Source organism: Limulus polyphemus, unplaced genomic scaffold (genome assembly GCF_000517525.1).
Source record: "Limulus polyphemus unplaced genomic scaffold, Limulus_polyphemus-2.1.2 Scaffold4822, whole genome shotgun sequence".
Taxonomy (NCBI): Eukaryota; Metazoa; Arthropoda; class Merostomata; order Xiphosura; family Limulidae; genus Limulus; species Limulus polyphemus.
Genome location: NW_013670432.1, coordinates 15,582 through 25,629, shown reverse-complemented (window position 1 = coordinate 25,629; position 10,048 = coordinate 15,582). Strand labels below are relative to the sequence as shown.

The 10,048-nt window shown below is 33.9% G+C and overlaps 1 protein-coding gene across 3 annotated transcripts in view; it reads left to right on the top strand.

Moving 5' to 3' along the window:
• Positions 1-10,048, top strand: part of LOC111088943 — a 57,915-nt gene that overhangs the window by 32,780 nt on the left and 15,087 nt on the right. Inside the window, exon 1 of one of the 3 annotated variants that reach the window (XM_022400339.1) lies at positions 9,336-9,376. The exons of the other annotated variants lie outside the window; for them this stretch is intronic. The gene's annotated coding sequence lies outside the window, so the exon portion shown is untranslated. Of the gene's footprint in view, positions 1-9,335; positions 9,377-10,048 lie in introns of those variants that run through there. 3 annotated transcript variants of the gene reach the window in all.

Sequence of the window (10,048 nt, the reverse complement as noted above, 5' to 3'; positions counted from 1 at the left end):
ACACTATCTACCCAGACTTTACATTCCCCTCTTTTATATACCAGCCTACCCTATATCTAGTAAGAACTAGAACATTCGCCAAAGTACATGATAGTTCTAGAAACGTTGCATCACAGTAGTCATGTGACTCGATGACGCAACAATATATATGAACTGATATAGGTTATAATAGTTGTCTCATTGACTTGTGAGCGCAAAACAGCAGGTGTGTTAAAATCACATGGAGCATTGTATGCCTAAAGTAATGCTATCTTTAGTAATGATAACATCTTTGGCCCATAGAAACACTCTAAAAAGTACGTAAGTGAAATGACATATTTTGTAAAGAACAATAAAAGTAGTAGTTATATGGATAGAATATAGACTAATGAAAGTGCATTAAATTATTGCATGTTATTTACATAAGCATCCTTTTCAGGACAGTAATTGTAAAAAGTATGCTTAGATATAGAAACTAAAACTATAATCAGTTTTTAGAAACACTATCAACCTTTGTAAAACAATGTAATATATAAATGAGAAATATAAATATAAGTTGGAATCTGTATGCAATCCTGCAGAACACTATCTGCCTTTGTAAATCACATGTAATACAAACAAATGTATAAATGAAAACAAAAACATAATTTAAAACCTGTATTCAGCCCTATGGGACTGTCAGCCTTTGTAAATTGTATTTATTGCTTTACTTATAAAGCGAAACTGTAAACACATGTTTATGAAATTAGGTCTTATTTTTAAGACTTTGTTACTATAATGTCACGTTGACCTACAACATATCAGTACACCTTCTGGTTCCTCTTCGTGGAACTAGCAACACATTTTCTGGACAACTTTCATCTGTCATGGAGGCCTAGTAACGTCCCCTCTGTTCCCACTTCGTGGAACTATGATGTCATCGTCTCTGGTGACATCATCAACTCACTGAGGCAGCCAATGTGTCCAGAGTGAGAGGGTAACTACTGACAGCTGTTTCACGAATGGCTCGATTATATAATACTTTAAGTCTGTTTCCACTACTTTCAAAGAACAATTAAAGATCAAATTTATATTATTTCCAAATGCTTCTCATACTTCAAGATAGTATAGTAATTTCTCTTAGCTTTCACTCTATTAATTGTAGGTATATATAGATATTCTTTTTTATAGAATTTTTTTCTACATTTAATGTCAGTTTCCTAAACTGATCTGTCACTATATTGTTCCTAAATTTCTAAAATATTTGGTTTATCTAAAAATCTTAAAGAATTGATATATTTGCTGTTATGTGTCAATAAAAATAGTTCATATCGGATATACGTTAAAATTATTAAAATACTGTATAAGATCACATGTGACATGTATTATTTTTACCACATTGCTAATTCCCAAGATAGCAGCAATTAACGCGTGCAGACCTCTATGATAATCAGGCTATATTTTGTATATGAATTACCTACAAAATAGTTAGAAAAAGTTATGTATTGATAAACAAGTCCGATATTATATACATATGAAAACACTGGAATATCAGACTATTCTATTCTTTCTCTCCTTTATTACTTTATTCTACTAGTTTTGTGACTTCAAAGATCATTCTTCAGGATATAATATTACTGAAAATCTATAACAGTATCATACAACTACCGTTTTTCAACTAAATATAAATAATCTAAATTAAATACGGACACACCATATATAAACAAATTTCATTAAAATGCTCAAAAATAAATAAAATTAATCAATATACTTTCTTTTTTAATTAATAATTTCATACTCTTACTTACTTTTTCTCTTCTGTATGTCTTAATAACTGTTTTCACGGTTTCTAAATTCCTATTGACTTAGCCCCCCAGTGGCACAGCGGTTTGTCTGCGGACTTACAACGCTAGAAACTGGGTTTCGATACCCGTGGTGGGCAGAGCACAGATAGCCCATTGTGTAGCTTTGTGCTTAATTCTAAACAAACAAACCTATTGACTTAACACAACCAGTTACTTTTCCCTCTTACTACTACCTATTTAAAGTGGCGCCAAAAAATTTATAAAATATTTTTCGAAAGATAATCATTTATGTTTTACATTAGATGCCCAAAAAGGGAAAGCATGAAAATATGTTTCTTTTAGAATTTTAAATTTTCTCAAAATACATTAATTAAAATGTTCGCTGGCACATAGTGGGCTTTGTTTGGGACACTTAACATGGAATTTATCTAAATTCATCCTTAATCATAAATTATCTGTTTCACTAATATATAATGCATCACAATTTACACAATCCAAAAGCTCCCCCCCCCCCAGTGGTACTGCGATATGTCTGCGGGCTTACAACGCTAGAAACCGGGTTTCGATACCCGTGGTGGGCAAAGCACAGATAACCCATTGTGTAGTTTTGTGCATAAATTCAAACAAACAAAACAATCCAAAAGATATATTACATTCTTAGAATTGCAATAAAATGAATTATTAATAAAAAACAAAATGTCTTTATTGTTTTTGGTAGTTTTCATATAACCTAAATTACATAAAGCACAGTTCTTTCTGTCACAACTGAAGATACCTTCCTTAGAAAATACAGCTATAATAATATATTTATATTTTGATTGATGAAAGTATTCACGTCATCAAATTTCAATATGGCTACTTGTGCAACAAAATGTGCGAAGAGAATATCACTAAGTGTTCTCTAATGATACCCATTTGAAACAAACCTTAGCTTCATGTAATATTTCTTCGAATTGCAATTTATCACGTCCATCATATGCACACTTTTTGTCAGAGGAATCCCAGTCCTGATCAGATGCAACAAGTACATGGCGCTCGCGTGCTGTTGGAAATGTCAGAGGAATCCCAGTCCTGATCAGATGCAACAAGTACATGGCGCTCGCGTGCTGTTGGAAATTGTCAGAGGAATCCCAGTCCTGATCAGATGCAACAAGTACATGGCGCTCGCGTGCTGTTGGAAAAAGCAGGAATATGTGAAGATGATGGTAGAAGTTTAGGTACCATGAAACAGATGGGACATTAGCACACAGTATCTCAAAGTACTGCCACCTGAGTTACACTACCAAAACTAATAACAACTGATGCTGGCCATACCGAATAGAGACCTTGGATGATGCACTGAGTGCTTGCTACTTGATACATAACAGATTATTGAAACAACTGTGACATAATTAATCCTGTATGAGAGGTGTTCCCGTGTATGCGACTTTGCCTGTTTGAGCTAATAAATACCAAAGGTTCGAGTATAAAGGAAATTCTGTGAATGTCATGTAATGCAATAGATATCACATATTGGAATAGTTCGCTATATTTTAGATGCTACTTTAACCCTTATTTAGGTAATCTGGCATTTCATTTATCAACCCGTAGACTATAATAAACTTGTGATATCACAGAAACCACAATCAACAACAAATAAATCTTAAGTTTGAAGCCATTTCTTAAGTTGTTCTAAGTTTAGTGACAACATACTTTTCAGAGTCGAGGTGTCATCGTTATTATCACCAGCAATGTAGGGCATCAAAAACCTAGGATATTTCCATGTGTACCCACGCCCACCATTAGTTTCACTAAAAGCATGAGTTTGTGTTCATTAAAGCTTTTACTTTAATTGTTGCTTTTATCATTATTCATATACTTACATCATTAACAAAGACAGATATATCCTGATCATCTACAAACAGCTTGAAAAGAAGTGGCTTGTGAGATTCAAAAGAAAGTCTCTTTGTTCAAAATATGTTGGAACTGTAGGTACAGTAGCATAAAGCTATCCATAGTGGCCTTTCTGTCACCGCTGATTGTAATACACGTGAGACAGCTTCCTACTTATTGTTGAAGGAAATAAAATCAGGTGAATACGCATGTCATTCTTTGTAGTCAATCCCTTTTCTTCATAGAATATGTTGACAAGTTGAGCGCAATAAAAGCATATCACACATTAGCCCACAGTCGGGATCAGCAACACTGACACAATGGTTCCCCACCTTTTTATGCCAATTAACATCAGTTATATTCCAGTGGCGTACTCTGAGACATATAATTTGTTTAAAAAAAAAACAACTTAAAAGCGGATTACATTAATTAAGATATAAATCAAATGAAATAGTTCTAAGGTGAGTTAATAATATACAACATTGTGTGCTAGCTAGTGGAATATGTTGATAACTCACTGAGACTGACTGACATCTAATCTTGATACATTCAGTTTATTTAATTTTTAGGTCTCCACGTAGAGTCTACGACAGCTGCCGGTGGGAAACTACCAAATTTCCAAAAGAAAACTTAATACATGTACTTTAAAGGAGGATTGTCTAGATTTTATACCAAAAGGCCGTTTACAATTTTATTTCCATTCAGTAACTATTTATTAATTAAATTGGCATCGAGGTTTTCAATCATCCATTGGTTGTTGTCATCTAAATATTTGGAAATTTCTTGAAGTATTGAAAAAACATCAAGCGCTTCATTGTGTCCACATGACACAAATAACTACTAAGCGCTTCATTGTGTCCACATGACACAGGTAACTACTAAGCGCTTCATTGTGTTCACATGACACAGATAACTACTAAGCGCTTCATTGTGTTCACATGACACAGATAACTACTAAGCGCTTCATCGTGTCCACATGACACAGATAACTACTAAGCGCTTCATCGTGTCCACATGACACAGATAACTACTAAGCGCTTCATCGTGTCCACATGACACAGATAACTACTAAGCGCTTCATCGTGTCCACATGACACAGATAACTACTAAGCGCTTCATCGTGTCCACATGACACAGATAACTACTGGAGACCAAATATCAGTATTGTTATAAACGTATTTTATACATTGTGAAGAAATTTAATAACCGAAATGTGCTCGAGTACTTACGTGAGATTGCCTACAATATCCATATGTAAAATTGTACCCTTAGAAATTTTATATATAGTTATCAAGTATCAAACTTTACAATAAAACGTTAATATTGGTTTTGTATTCCGATTGTGGTTCAATACTTAGGCTAACTTAGATTAACATTTTAAAGAATATAAGTAAATTGTAATATTGTTTTTTTTTATTTTCTTTGAGTTCCCATGACCTATCTAGTCAAAAGTTAACCATAAAAAGGTGGCAGTTGTCCACAGGCAGTTGCCTTGCTCTCCTTTCCGTGGTATGTGTACCACAAGCTGGGAACCACTGCAGTAACATATGGCATTAAGAAGGGTCATAGATTGTGATATTTACAATGTGTAACACAATGTTCACAACACATAGAGGTTATTTCGTCCTCTATTGGCTAACCTGCCCGTATCATACTTCCACTGCCTTATATATGATGTTTGTTTACAAAAATGGGGTTGACATTGGTTCCAGATTGTCTAAAAATGAATTTACGCCTGATGCAGTGCTTTAAAGTGAAAGTTGATGACATTTTAAAACGAATAGTGCTCCATGTGTCATTGATACACTAGATGTCTTCTTGCTGCCATTTCAGTCAAGCTCTTTTGTTCCTTGTTGTGAGCAGAATTATTCAGTGTGATATGGCATACAAGCTGGCTTTGTAAAATCTGTTTCTGACCTTTTATACATTGACATGATGGTCACTTATGGCTGTGTAAATCCTATTAAATTTCAGAGTTGGCACCATACAATTCTGTCAAACCAGAATTATCTGATAGTGGTTATCTGTTTGTTCAGGTATTCAAACATTTTTGACATTATTTGGGAGTAGTTTCTCATTATGCCAACGACACTTTGAGACATTTGTAGTCAATTCACAATAGATTACAATAGGATTCACTCGTGACATTCAATAGTCCCCTTCATCAACAAAAGTAGACTTAGGGGTCTCGCACCTCCCAGACCTAATATTGTAAATGGTATTTTTTGTATGTATGGATGTTACTCCAGGGCCAAAGTTCAAATGTTTTACTACAAGGTTGTGTTAGCTCCAACAGTCTTCAGGATGTCTTTTACCTCAAAAGCCAGGTAACAAACACCATTGACTCCCTGTTTCACTCACAAGAGGAAAATATGATTGCCACTATTACATGCAGTGTTAGGACAATTCCTTTGTTAACGAAATTCAACTTCAAACAACATCAATATCGACCACTAATATTACACAGTTTCTTACGAGTGAAGCAGTGAATCTTCTTCGTCAATCTGGGTATGATAAGTATCGCATATTTTCAATCATGCCATAAACGTCGATTTCGAGCCTTCGACCTTTCGGAAGACCAACTTCGCCTTAAACTAATATCTCTTTATGCACATTTTCTGCAAATATTTTACAAAAAAATCATTTTAAATCAGGTATTGTCGTTTTCTTTATCCATGTTGTATTAAACCACAGTTTTGGAGAACCATCAACGAGGTGTGAGCAAAATTAATATCACGATTCATATTTCCTACATCTGCAAATATATATATATATATTGCTTTGCATTGTGTTAGACCATTTGAACACCTGCCACACGAACCAGCCCGGCATCTTTTGTGTGGATCCCCCCCCCCCAAAAAAAAGAGTCATTCCGGAAAGGTTTGGGATTAGACAGAATGAAGACATTTGGCACAATTTTCGAGGTCTAGGTCACTGGACCAGACCCGTGACCATGAAAGCCGACGTGAAGAAGTTAACTTGTAAATGTAAATTAAAACGATGTAGCAATGAAACATGCTTGAAATATTCTAGATGTAGTCGTGAATGTGATGGTTTAAGTGTAGCCATTAAACTAAACCATGGGTCCATGTCGGATGAGGGAAGAACCTATTCGAAGATATCCCAATTGATTTGACATACCAGCTGAATCGGAGATTCGTCAATTGATTACTGCATTGACAACGATACAAATTAACGGACTAAACAGTATCGTTACCTACAAAAAGGGCGATTGAAATCGTATATAACAAATTATTAGTTTCAATATTTTGTGAAAATAACAGCACAGTAAAGCCCAAAGACACAGTGTTGAAGTTAAGCAGATGCATGATGCATTACAAGCAATTCTCAAATTAAAAATGTCATTTCTGCAATGAAGAGTAAATGTAAGAAGGATGGTATAATGCCTAGTATAGTATCACCATAGTATATTACATATAAATGTCATTATGTCATATTTCACTTAATATTTGTTTGTTTGTGTTTGTTTCCGGAATGACCCCCGTGTTCACCATCCAAGGCTCAGTACTAAAACTACTAGGTTGCCTCGTGTAAGAAGTGTTAATTTTTTTAGGATACCGATAATTTGAAAATCAGAGTATTAGAAAATGAATGAAATTTTGTTTTCTACTATGTGGTTTTAGTAAGATGAACTGTTTAACTGACATTTAGTTTTTATAATCATATAATAATATAGTGTTCCATTAGACACTATTACGTGACCTTTTGCTTTTTTCCAATTACTTTCTGTTAAAAATTTGCTTTTAAAAACATGTATACCATTACATAACTATAAATACGACTTTAGTCTTTGGAGGATCACAATTACGAAGCACGTTTATAGATACTTTAAATATTTATACGATAACAATTAGGCTCATTCCTTGTTGATGTGCTTCTTGTTTGTTTGTTTAGAAGTTAAGTACAAAGCAACATAAAGGGCTATTTGTGCTCTGCCCACCACGGTTATCGAAACCCAGTTTCTAGCGTTGTAAGTACCCGCTGTGCCACTGGGGTGGGGGCAATGAGTTTCTGATAGTTGTTTAGTGTTCCTTGACTCCTAGTATAGAAATAGGTTTTCCTCGTTTGTAACATTCAAAAGTCCGATAGCAACCAATATTAAGATAAAAAAGGTAGCGTAATGTTTAGTTAAACTAGCTGAGGGTAACCTTCAATTGACCCTAAAGTCCCTAACTTCACCTCATTGGATGCTAATCGCATACCCTGCATTTTGGAAGGTAATAATTGACACATTTAATAAATTAAGTATTTATGTCTTAAAATTCAAAGCCACAAGAATATAAAAATGTAATTGTGCCCTAATTAACGGAGTTTTGTCCCCTTTCTCGGACAAAAACTCCTAAAATAAAATAGCCCATGTACACCATTGGACAGTTTTTAGTTACCATGCAAGACATTATGGTAATTGAGCCAGCCAGCTCTGGATGATGGATGATAACACTCACACACACACATAATGAAACATCTCTATATTAAGGTGTCCCAATTTTATATTATAATATGTGATTTTGATAATTTTCTATGAGACAAAAGCAGTTTTTCGATAAACAGATTTAATAGTACTGTTTATTTTGTTGTTACTTATCTTCGTCTGTTATCAGCAAAAGTTGTATAAAATATTATGTGAACTTAATCGTCAACAACTCGTCATAATTACAAAAGTGTTATAGTAAGAATTTTGTTTACCTACAAGGAGTTTTATTAAATCTTGTTTAAGTTAAACATTGGTTTAACAGGTTTCACGTCAGCCTTTCAGAACTGTTTATATACCAATGATTTCACTGGTCAGTTTACATCTTCTAGATTTTCTTTCAGTGCGTGTTTTAGAATGACTTTATGTAGAAAATATTAACTTTTTAAGGCTTATATTTGTTTCATTTCAATAACTCTTTATTTTTGCTAAATCTGGCAACAGAAACAGTATAACGCCTTTGTGTCTGCTTATTTAAATATTCACTGACCTACTGAAAGTTTCAGCACATAACAAACTATTTACTTGTGGAAAAATTTCACACATCTCTTCTAAATTCTGTAATTATTATTTTTATGCGTGTACTAGTCTTTTGCGTTCGTTTATATCTTCTAAATTCTGTAATTATTATTTTTATGCGTGTACTAGTCTTTTGCGTTCGTTTATATCTTCTAAATTCTGTAATTATTATTTGTATGCGTGTACTAGTCTTTTGCGTTCGTTTATATCTTCTAAATTCTGTAATTATTATTTTTATGCGTGTACTAGTATTTTGCGTTCGTTTATAAATATTTTTTCAATAATCCCTAGAAATATACCTCGTAAAAATAAAATCAGGTACATTACTTAGTAACAACCTAAATAAAATATATTTTTGTGAAAATTGTTTCCATTTTTTTAAATAAATGTAACAAGACATTTATAATATCAGGACTTTATAATAACATCACACTTTATAATAAGTATAAATAAAAATAAAGTTGTCAAAAAAAGACCAGATATTTTGCTGTTTACCTTGGAAACCTCTACTTATAACGGTTTTCTCGGAAAATTTATATGTCGAATACGATCATTTTTGATTGGGGCCATTATTTCTGTATGCTTGAAAATGTTCGTCTGACGTGACTTACAATGTAGTAATATCTTAACATTTCCTGTTTTCTGGCTTCTTCCATTTCCTGCGAGATTCGCTTTGAGGAGAGGTATTTCCGCTCGTCAACTTCAACGTTTTAAATCACTTTAACAGAAAGTAGGTAGACTGAACAAAGTAACGAACGTGAAGTTTCATTGCATTTGAAAATATGGTGATGTTTTTATAGTTTTTCCTATTGATGTCAAATTGTTATTACATTTTTTTTACGTTTTTCAATAACTGCCTTCAATAATAAGAAACTGATTTTTCTGTACAAGTATATTCAACAAAATTTAGTCACTTAATATATATATTTTCGCTTACTTATACTTTAGGATATTCAGATTTTATCTCTACATGAAAGTGAATATTAGATAATGACATTCTTAGCGACTAAAGGAAAACAAGTGTTTTATGATTTAAAACAAACAATGAAATAATACTACTACAAAGCTACACAATGGGTTACTGTTGCTGTGTCTATCACAGGTATCAAAACATAGTTTTTTGTGATAATACTAAATACCAGTACAGGTATAGTAAAACACGAGTCTTCACACCTAACAGGGCCCAGCATGGCCAGGCGGCTAGGGCGCTCGACTCGCAATCTGAGGGTCGTGGGTTCGAATCCCCGCCACACCAAACATGCTTGCCCTTTCAGCCGTGGGGGCGTTATAATGTGACGCTCAATCCCACTATTCGTTGGTAAAAGAGTAGCCCAAAAGTTGGCGGTGGGTGATGATGACTAGCTGCCTTTCCTCTAGTCTTACACTGCTAAATTAGGGACGG